The sequence below is a fragment of the Henckelia pumila genome, chromosome 3 (genome assembly GCF_033568475.1).
Source record: "Henckelia pumila isolate YLH828 chromosome 3, ASM3356847v2, whole genome shotgun sequence".
In the NCBI taxonomy this organism is placed as follows: Eukaryota; Viridiplantae; Streptophyta; class Magnoliopsida; order Lamiales; family Gesneriaceae; genus Henckelia; species Henckelia pumila.
This window is the reverse complement of record NC_133122.1, coordinates 56,709,771-56,720,116: the sequence shown is the minus strand read 5'-3', so window position 1 is coordinate 56,720,116 and position 10,346 is coordinate 56,709,771. Positions and strand designations below refer to the sequence as shown.

The window sequence follows — 10,346 nt, the reverse complement described above, 5'->3', positions numbered from 1 at the left end:
GTTTACAGGCTTATGGACTGGAAGCACAAGTGATGATGAAGACTTTTCTTACCCAAGATCAGGGTGAAGAAGACGTCTCTGCTCTTACTCTTTCAGATGGGATTCTGACCGGTCTCATCACTACTGACCTGTTTCAGTCATCCGCTCTAGGATCGATTGTGGGAGCATCTTCATCGGTCGACCCCGCCTCAACCGCAGTCCAAGAAGTAATTCAACCGGAAGCAGCTGTGACTGCTCACTCATCTCCAGCGGCGACTGCTCAAACCTCTCCCAGTCGTCCACAAGATTCTTTCGAAGTGATTGAACAAGAAATTCCTGTCACCTCTGTGACAGAGGCTCCTTGCAGCAGTGAAGCAGTAGTGTCCCCAACAGAGATACCAAGCACTATTGTATCACTTGCACCTCCAGAACAGCCAGTGACTGATGCTGACCCAGCACTTCATCCGTCTCCATCTACTGAAAAGTTTGTGGAAGATCTCCTAATGGATGAACCGAGTGCTGATCCCGCTACTCCACCAACCATCTTGGCTGCAGTCGAGACTCCTACATCTCCAACTGTACCACTATTGGAAGGTCCATCAGCTAGCTCACCAGCCAGATCACCAGCACCACATCATCTTGAGTCTGGCCCGGTCTCACCAAGGAATGACACACAGAGTCAAATGCTTCAGACTGATGACTCATTAATTGAAGCCATGGCCGCAGCTCTGGATCACACTTTGATAAATAGGCTTCATGAGCTCATGCAAACAGTTCGATCCTTTTCACAAGACATCACAAACTCATCCTTATCGGTTGACAATTCACGCCAGACGATGATTCGGCATTTTGAGACCGTGTCTCGAGACCTTGCTCATCTGTCCAAAGAGATCACTGCCCATCATCGCACTCAAATCAAAACGCTCTCTACCGTCTCTGAACAAGTTGTCAGATCCGAAAAACGCCTTCATAGGCAGTTGAATGATCGGATGGACACTATGCAAGCTACTCTACTTGCTCAAATAGATGCAAAAATTGATACTATGCAAGCCTGCCTTGGCACTCAACTCACTGAGATCATCCTTCGACTCAACCAAGGTGATGCCAAAAAGGGGAAGAAGAGCAACGAAGAGCAGCAGAGGCAAGAAGACGTGAGGAAGAAGCCGACAGAAGAAAAAGAGAAGGCGATAGGTCAGGAGGAGCCAGTTGGTTCAAAATATGAACAACTTGTCTCTTCTTTACTTATCACAGCTGTATCTCATTTTGTTTTTCTTCAGTAGGTGTAATAAGAATGCTTATTGTAATTAATGAAATTCATTCTCTCAATGAAGTCCATTTTAATGCTTTCATATTGTTTTTGGAGCACTTAAGTTTTGTCATCACCAAAAAGGGGGAAATTGTTGAATCCGACATTTTGGTGATAACAAACAACAACTCATTGTATAGGAATGTGCTGCCAATCTTTTGTATTTCAGGAATCTACTACAACTCCTACCGCAACCGTCTAAACCCTTCAAGTTATCTACCGGAAGCTTGTCAACCGCCTTTGTCTCTCGACCGGTTGCAGTCACAAGCCTATCGACTGGTTATTCAAACCAGCAGAGGATAAATCTATCTACCGGTAGAATGCCAACTGCTTATCAAGATATCTCAAGACAAATACTTGAGACAAGACGTTCATTGCAAGATCTTTCATCAAAAGCTGAACCGACGTATCAGAAGATCTGTTGACTCTTGCATCGAGAAACAGGTTGCACTAAAATGGCAAAAACGCAAAATGGCTACAGATAAAGCATTCGACCGTTTATACCAGTTTTGGACCCTGGAAGTTGTCTGCATTTAAAGAAGTGTACGATCTTCATGCAGAATCATCAATGCATTTATGAAGCATTAAATGTGCATTCAATGCAGCATCAGAACGTTCAAAATAAAGACGTTGATGATTGACCTATATAAAGGGAAGATTGCTCAAGAAGTGAAAAGAAGACAAGAAACACGAAAAATCTCAATCAACTCAATCACTTGAATACTATCAGAAGTCCTCATCTGATATACTGAAGCAATACTTGAGCACACTTACAAGATCATTCACTTGCTGCTCAAATAAACCCTCGCCTACAGTTTACATATCTGATCTTCAAGGATCATCCTAGGGTTTCCAAGCCTCTCGACCGCTCTGCAGTTTGAGAAGCTCAACCGGACTGTATTCATTATTGAAGAGACTTGAAGCTACTCTGAAAGCTTCCACCAGTCTGATAAGAACTGAGAATCTTATCTGTGTAAATCTAGGAGTTTCGGATTAGGCATTGGATAAGTCCTAAGTCTGAAGTGGGTGTATTGCAAGACGTTGTAATAACCAAAGTCTTCTAGTGAATTCCTTCCTAAGTGGAAGAAGGGGAGACGTAGAAGGATTAAGCCTTCGAACTTCCATAAATCGTGCCTTAGTCTTTATTGCATATTTATCTTATATATTGCTCATACATCGTGGTACTTTGCATCACTAAAACCTCTGAACTATTTTCGCACTATTTAAGTTGTTCAAACCGTTTTGGAAGTTGAGAAAACAGATTAAGTGAACTAAACTTCACTTGATCATTTTGAAAAGAAAGAAAATAAGTTTCAGAGTGTATTCACCCCCCTCTACCCTCTGAACCGATCCCAACAGTTTATAACTTGACTTATTTGGAGGGGTTGAATGATGTCATTTGTTTTTACTATTCTCTTATTTAATATTTCACCCCGACTCTCCACTCTTAAGTACAAAACTTTTCTATTTTGACAATAATTCTGAGAAAGAAGGCATTTCATTTTTGTACCTTCCAGCAGAATGCTGCATATCTAGCTCAGAACCATGGACTAAGTGTAACCGATGCAGTTTTGGATACTTTGAGCAAATCTGGTTACAGGAATCAGACAGGAAAGAGGATTATGATACAAGCTAGCGATAGTCCAGTGCTGAAGAAGTTCAATAGCAGCAGTGATTATGAACTTGTTTACCAAGTTGAAGAGGACGTTCGCGAGATTTTAACTCAACCATTTTGGAGATAAAGAAATTTGCTAGCTCTGTGGTCATTAGTAAAAGATCTGTCTTTCCAACTGATCTGGCCTTCCTCGTGGGTGAAACAAATGTTGTTCCAACATTGCAGGCTTTTGATCTACCCGTCTAAGTTCGATTGTTCCGAAACGAGTTTGTATCTCAGCCATGGGACTTCTTCTCTGATGCATATGTGGAGACTAACCAATATGTTTCTTATATGCGTGTTAATGGTGTGATCTCCGATTACCCTGCTACCGCGTCTAAATACCTTAAATGCTTATATTTCCTCTTCTTCTTCTTGTTTATTTGAGGTTGTGATTTTGTTATACATACATTGCTAGTAAATACTTGTGTCTTCATGTTCATCAGCATTTGCATATAACCATTATGATTGGGATTGTTCTGGCTTTTTTATTGAAATTGAGTTCATTGAATAATGGACATAGAAGAGAAGCTTTCGTGGAATTTATGGTTAAAATAAATAAAGTGATTATATTATATACAACAATTGTGAGTTAGTATGTATGATACCTGCTGCGAAAATTTAACATCAGTCAAATCATGATACAACAATTGTGAGTTAGTATGTATGATACCTGCTGCGAATATTTAACATCAGTCAAATCATGATCCTGTTGAAACTTCTTATTGCTCCACTGCTATTAGAATATGTATGTATGTGAGACTGCATACAGTAGATCCACTGGATCCATTTTCTGCCAATATAATTATCTCATCTCTGATAGGATTTTATTACATGAATTAATATGAAATGATTCCATTTCCAATATTTGCCATAGAGAGTCACAGAGTCAAGGATGTATGTCAACAATCCACATCCACAATCAAAAAAGGGGAATTGGCCTAGCACTGAGAGTCGTCGTCGCCCGTATGTGAGAGATGACGGTTGCGTAGGCGTCTACAACCCTACAAGGTTTGACACTACATTATGACACCGTTTGGTTTGAGTGATAGGATAAGTAATCCATAGATAAGTAATATAATGTAAATTAAAAATAATTAGAAAAAATAGTTAATAAATTATTTGATTTGATGGATAGATTATAATTTATTTGATTTAATTGATGTAAAATTATTAATTAATAAATAGATAAATAATATGACAAAAATAAGGCAAAATTAATTGGGATAAGTTATACATAGATTAATAATTTATCAAATCAAACAATGCCATAGGAAATATAAACATTTAAGGTATTTAATTTTAGGGTAAAAACTGAGCGCTAAAGCCCTAGAGCTACTAATCGTCAGATAGTGATCGGCATTCCTAATAGCGGCAGTTCCTGATCCACTAGCTCCATTGAAGATGTCACGTTTCAGATTGGTAAAAACTCTTTGCTGTTTTTTTTTCTTTTGTCAATCTAATGATAAAACCCTACCCTACTGATCCTTAATTTGTGGATCTGAAAATGCAGTCTGTTTTTTGATTTCTTTTTTGTCAATCCTCTGTTAGATAATCCGTGTTTTGTTCTAATTTTATCTTGATTTCATAGAGACCACTTCTAGTAGTTCTTTTGTCAATCTAATGCTAAAACCCTTGAAAATGCAGTCACGTTTGGTTTGTTTTTTGCTTTCTTTTTTGTCAATCCTCTGTTAGACAATTCCCTGTGTTTTGTTCTAATTTTATCTTGATTGTGTTTTGTTCTAATTTTATTCATAGACCACTTCTAGTAGTTCGTTTGTCAATCTAATGCTAAAACCCTTGAACATTTTGTGGATCTATTGAAAATTTGGTCTGTTTTTTGCTTTCTTTTTTGTCAACCCTCTGTTAGATAATCCCCGTGTTATGTTCTAATTTTATCTTGATTTCATAGAGACCACTTCTAGTAGTTCTTTTGTCAATATCCTCTGTTAGATAATCCCCGTGTTATGTTCTAATTTTATCTTGATTTCATAGAAACCGCTTCTAGTAGTTTTTTTGTCAATCTAATTGTTAGGCTGGTACTCTGGATTTCAACAATAACAATAAAGAAAAGAGATGGAGCGATAATGAAAGATTGTATTAGATAAAATAATTCGGAAGAACAAAGAACTCCCAGATTTTGGAATCTGTAACCCCCTAGCCAAGCTAGTAGTACAATGGAAAATATTTGATAACTAACTACCCAACGCTTTCCTCATTCTGACTTTTATATTTCCCCTATCCCATGTGTTAACTAAATGTGCTTTTTATGCCTTCTAGTATAAACAAACTTGATATTGGGCTTGGGTTGATCCTAACACTAATGCTAAAACCCTTGAACGTTTCGTTAATTTGTGGATCTATTGAAAATGCAGTCACGTTTGGTCTGTTTTTTGCTTTCTTTTTTGTCAATCCTCTGTTAGATAATCCCCGTGTTTTGTTCTAATTTTATCTTGATTTCATAGAGACCACTTCTAGTAGTTCTTTTGTCAATCTAATGCTAAAACCCTTGAACGTTTCGTTGATTTGTGGATCTATTGAAAATGCAGTCACGTTTGGTCTGTTTTTCCTCTGTTAGATAATCCCTGTGTTTTGTTCTAATTTTATCTTGATTTCATAGAGACCACTTCTAGTAGTTCTTTTGTCTCCGCAGCTCAAAGACCGGCTGATGAACATATCCCCGGCTGTATATGGTCTTACGGTGGCTGGCACTACCTTTGTTGGGAGCGCAATCTGTTTTAGCTTTGATAACGTGATCTCTTTTGATAAGCCTTTTGGGGTTAAGACAGACAAACAACATGAGTCGCTTGAATCAATTTTGGAGAACAATGAGTCTAGAGAGAAACTTCAGAAACAGATGTCTCTCTTTTGGATCAGCAGCGTGAAATTGATGTGCAATTGATGGAGAGTGCCAGAAGGATGGAGGATGATTTCAGAGCATATCTGGTAGATTAGATTTTAATTTTTATACTTTTGTTGAAATAATTTTAACTTTTTTTTCTTCTTTTAATTTTTGCAGTTGGCCAAGCAACGAAGATGTTTCATCTGCAGGCTTTGGAGAGGATGCTAGAAACCGAAGGTACTAAATCACTAATAGATTCCAGTTTCTGATTTCTTCCATTTTATGTGTTGCTAAATTGAAATAGCAATGATTAGAACATAGGCCTCTAAGTACTGAAATAACTTTAAACATCCTCTTTCATACACAGAACTTTCTGGTTTTCTCTCTGTGTATCTTGATTTGCTCGGTGTCGCCTGTAAATTTGCCATGTTGATTTTTATGCGACTGAAATTTTATGCACCAGAATAAGTTGCGTGTTTTTAGAATCCATAGGTTAAGTTTCTCATGACAATTTTTGTTTTGTTTAATTGTGATTTAGGGAAGAGCTGGATGCCAGTGAACTGAATTTCGTAATGATTTTGGGGTTGGAGAACATTTTATCATACTCGGAGCATTTGTATTTTGCTGTTTAGTTATGAATTAAGTGCATGTATTTGAACTTTTTGCCACCATATGAATGGCATAATTAATACTTGAACCACGGGAAGGCTCGCCTCTGTGGATGTGAGTTCTAGATACTTTATGATAGATCATTGACGCCTTGAGTAAAATTTAGATATTTGAATCAGCTGGCGAGTGCTTTATCTTAGGCAGGAAAATTATTGGGTGCTATATTGGTCTTTGTTTCCTTTCTGTTTCTGCGGTGCGTGCACTAACTGGAGCCGTTAATGTGGAGGCTCGCCGGGTCGGTCCGCCGGGTCACACAATTTAAGTGGGCTGACCCGCTAGGCCCGCGACTTGCGTGGGTTAGCCTGTTGTGGGCCTGGGTTGGCCCGCGTGCCTGGAGAATTATTATTATTTTTTTACTTTTATTGTGATATATATATATTTTTTAATAAAAGTTTTGAATTTTTTTTGTATTAGAGCATCTTCGATGGAGGTTCAAAATTGATGGTTCAAATTTTTTTTTTAAAAAAAGATATGAACCATGTTCAAAATTATACTTTCTGAAATTTTTTGGGGAAGTGCACACGGAAATGCATTCTCTTTTCTTTTTTCTTTTTCTTTTTTTTAATACTTTCTTTTTTAAAAAAACACAATTTTTTTTTTGTAAAATTTTGTTCACAATTGAAACTTACGTTATCTTCATATTTTTTGTTTTAAAATTTTTAAAATTTTATTAAAATTATTTATGAGAATAAAATTGACTAAATTATTAAAAAAATGGTATATGATTAATTAAATTATATTAATAAAATTATTATCATAATTATTTATTTAGTTATATAATTTAAAATTATTCTATAAACAATTCAATGTGATTTTTTTAACTTGTAATTTGAAGTGTGTAGTGTTTTTTGTTATATGTGCATGCTACTATACTTAGTAACATGTCCTTTTCATTTAAGTAATTTTTTTAACTAAATTTTAAAATATAACATAATACTCTATATCAAATTTAAATTATTTTAATTAACATTTAGTTAAAATATTATTTTTATTATCAAAATTACGAATTTTTAACTTGAAAAAGTTTGTAAATTAACTAACTACATGAATAAAAATTATTACTTTAAATATGTATTTAGGTAAATATGTATGTGTAAAATACTAAAATTTATAAATAAAAGTAGTAAATTAAAATGAAGGAATGTATGTATATGATTGAATAGCGAGACCCCAGTAGTTGTATTTTTTTGGGTTTATGATTGAGGATGAAAGATTTAAACAATAATAAGTTTAAAACTTTTGAAGTGTCAATATAGATGGCAAAAATGAACCCATTTTTTGGGTTCATCATTGGAGATGCCCTTAATTACTTTATATAAAATTTACACGTATGAAATCAATAATTAAACATTTTATTAATATGTTCATATTAATATTTATTTATGAAATGAAATTTATAATTAATTATAATAATTTTTATTTATTTTTATTTGTAGTGAGCCAACCCGCGGGTCGACCCGTCTAACCCGCAACCCACCTTAAATTGGGTTGGGTTGGGTTGAAGAATTCCAGCCCGCCGGGATGGTGAAAGTGAAACCTCCATCAACTTCCTGCTTTAACCCGGTAGCTCAATCTCCGGTACACATCGCATCCTCCAAGCTTGTGGTCTACTTCTGCACCCCACCACCATTCTTCCAATCCCCTTCAATTCCTCGATATGTCATTCATCCATACAAGGCCAACCCTGTCACTCTCTATGTGCATATATATGTGCATATACTTATATACAAGAATATCAAGAAACACAACATGAGTTTAAAGCAAATGTCGAAAATCTAAGCTTGCGCTTGGATTGAAGTATTAGTATTTCAAATCCATGGATTTCGATTATAATTTTAGTGTTAACAATGAAACATAGAGAAATCTCAAATTCATAACTTAATTATATGAATAAAAAAGAATTTTAAATCATCACTTTATTGAATGAACTTAAAATTCATCCTAACTACCATGAATTACCATATAAACATAAAAAAGTGATTTTATGTTTGTGATACTATTTCTCTAAACAACAAAAATGTATTTGAAATACATGGATTTGAAATACTTCTATCCAAGCGGAGCCTAAGTGACAAGAATAATTCTACTATATTAGCATCCACCTTAGTCAATTTTCACACCTAAGATGCTATGGTCTTTCATGATATTTGGGATGCATCCTTTTACACAAACAATGAACATGAAGGGCATCCAGAAGCATGCATACATGCGAGTGAATATCATCAATTCCATAGATCATTTTCATAGCCATTGAACCACATTATCAAAGGAGAATTAGCCCGATTCACGACCTCTAGATGCACACTCTCCTAGGACTCCTTAGTGATTAACATAGAGATGCATAAATCTAGAGATAATAATAAGCAAAGCCAAAAACAGAAAAAATTTCACCAACTTTCAGTAAGTCAAGAGAGGATGCAGTATCATGAACTAGGATGACATAGATTTAATCAATAGAAACAAGAACTTTACATCTCAAACCTGCAAGAGTAGCACCGGCCACGAATCCACTAGCTACATCATTAAGAAAGTCTTTTTTTGCCCTGTATTTCTCAACTAACAGCTTTACCCCATGTAGTAACCCAGAACTCATTTTAAGATAATAATATGTTAAACATGATTAAGGGTTGGTAATTAACCAATTCAGGGATTTAATCGGACTTCAGAAGCAAGAAATGAAATTTCATTGTCTGAGCCAGTTCGGACGATCCGAAGAGGACTTCGGACGGCCCGAACTTGACCACCGGGGGCTCCGAAGGTGAGCTTGTTGACTTCGGAGTTAAGGCTGGTACGGACGATCCGAACTCAAGTTCGGACGGCCCGAACTTGTTTGTGCCGAGTAGGCAGGATTACTCAGCAATGAATTTTGACAAGTGTCGGACTTAGAGCACTTTGGACAACCCGAAGTAGAGATCGAACGATCCGAACTCGACGTGTCTCGCATGCAGACAGTGAGTTGGATCGGACGATCCGAACTCAGGTTCGGAGGGCCCGAACTCGTCCGAAAATTTTCCTATAAATAGGGCTCATTTGATTTTATTTTGAAATACGAATTCCCGAGGTTTCTTCTTCAGTTATATAGTGTGAGATATACACTTGAGGGCCCTATCGGTTATAATAGAGGTTCTGGAATAACCAAGGAGTGGTTATAGTCATCCGGGAGTCTTCAAAGGGCTATCTACGGACGAAGGTATGGTCCGGGAATCTATTTAAGTTTTGGGAGTACTTATTAGCTTAGTTAAGGCTTATAGAATTTATGTAGTGATACGGTGAACTTTTGAATATAGGCTTGGAACCTAGGATCCTACTATACTTGAACTAGCCTAGAGGTACGTACACATTGATTGAGATTTCCAGCGAGTATACATACTTATATGTTGCATTTATTTGGAATTATTATATGGCATGATATATGATTTACCACTTTCTATATTCATATGTCATGTGCATATACACGTTGAGCCTATACCTTGATATATCTGATTTAGAGCCGCTCAGCTCTATACTCGATAGTCTGTCACTGAGAGTACCGCGACGACGGGGACATTTATGTCTGACTACTCTGGTGTACTTGACGAGTGTGGTTGCACCCAGAGGTTGATCCGTGCGGTGGCAGCACTCATGTGGCGCCGGTACTAAGCATGACTTTTCAGATGACCCTTTACCAATCATCATGTTTCATGCATCATATTTATACGTGTACTCATGTTTATGTACTGAGCGTTAGCGCTCACGTCCTAGTTGTTATCTTGGACACCCTATTCCATGGGGCAGGTCGCAGGATGGACGGAGCTGGTGGTTCAAGGCAGGATTAGGGAGCAGGCCTTGAGGAGTTAATTATACAGCAGGATTCGATATAGCTGTATAATGTTTGATTTTAAGTATTTCGATATGGT

General features: G+C 36.7%; 1 long non-coding RNA gene across 1 annotated transcript; it reads left to right on the top strand.

Moving 5' to 3' along the window:
• Nucleotides 1–4,261: 4,261 nt before the first annotated feature.
• Nucleotides 4,262–6,595, top strand: LOC140892274 (uncharacterized). Its single transcript, XR_012152771.1, has 4 exons — nucleotides 4,262–4,361; nucleotides 5,593–5,885; nucleotides 5,959–6,018; nucleotides 6,320–6,595. It is a non-coding gene; the product is annotated as an uncharacterized lncRNA (long non-coding RNA).
• Nucleotides 6,596–10,346: the final 3,751 nt, after the last annotated feature.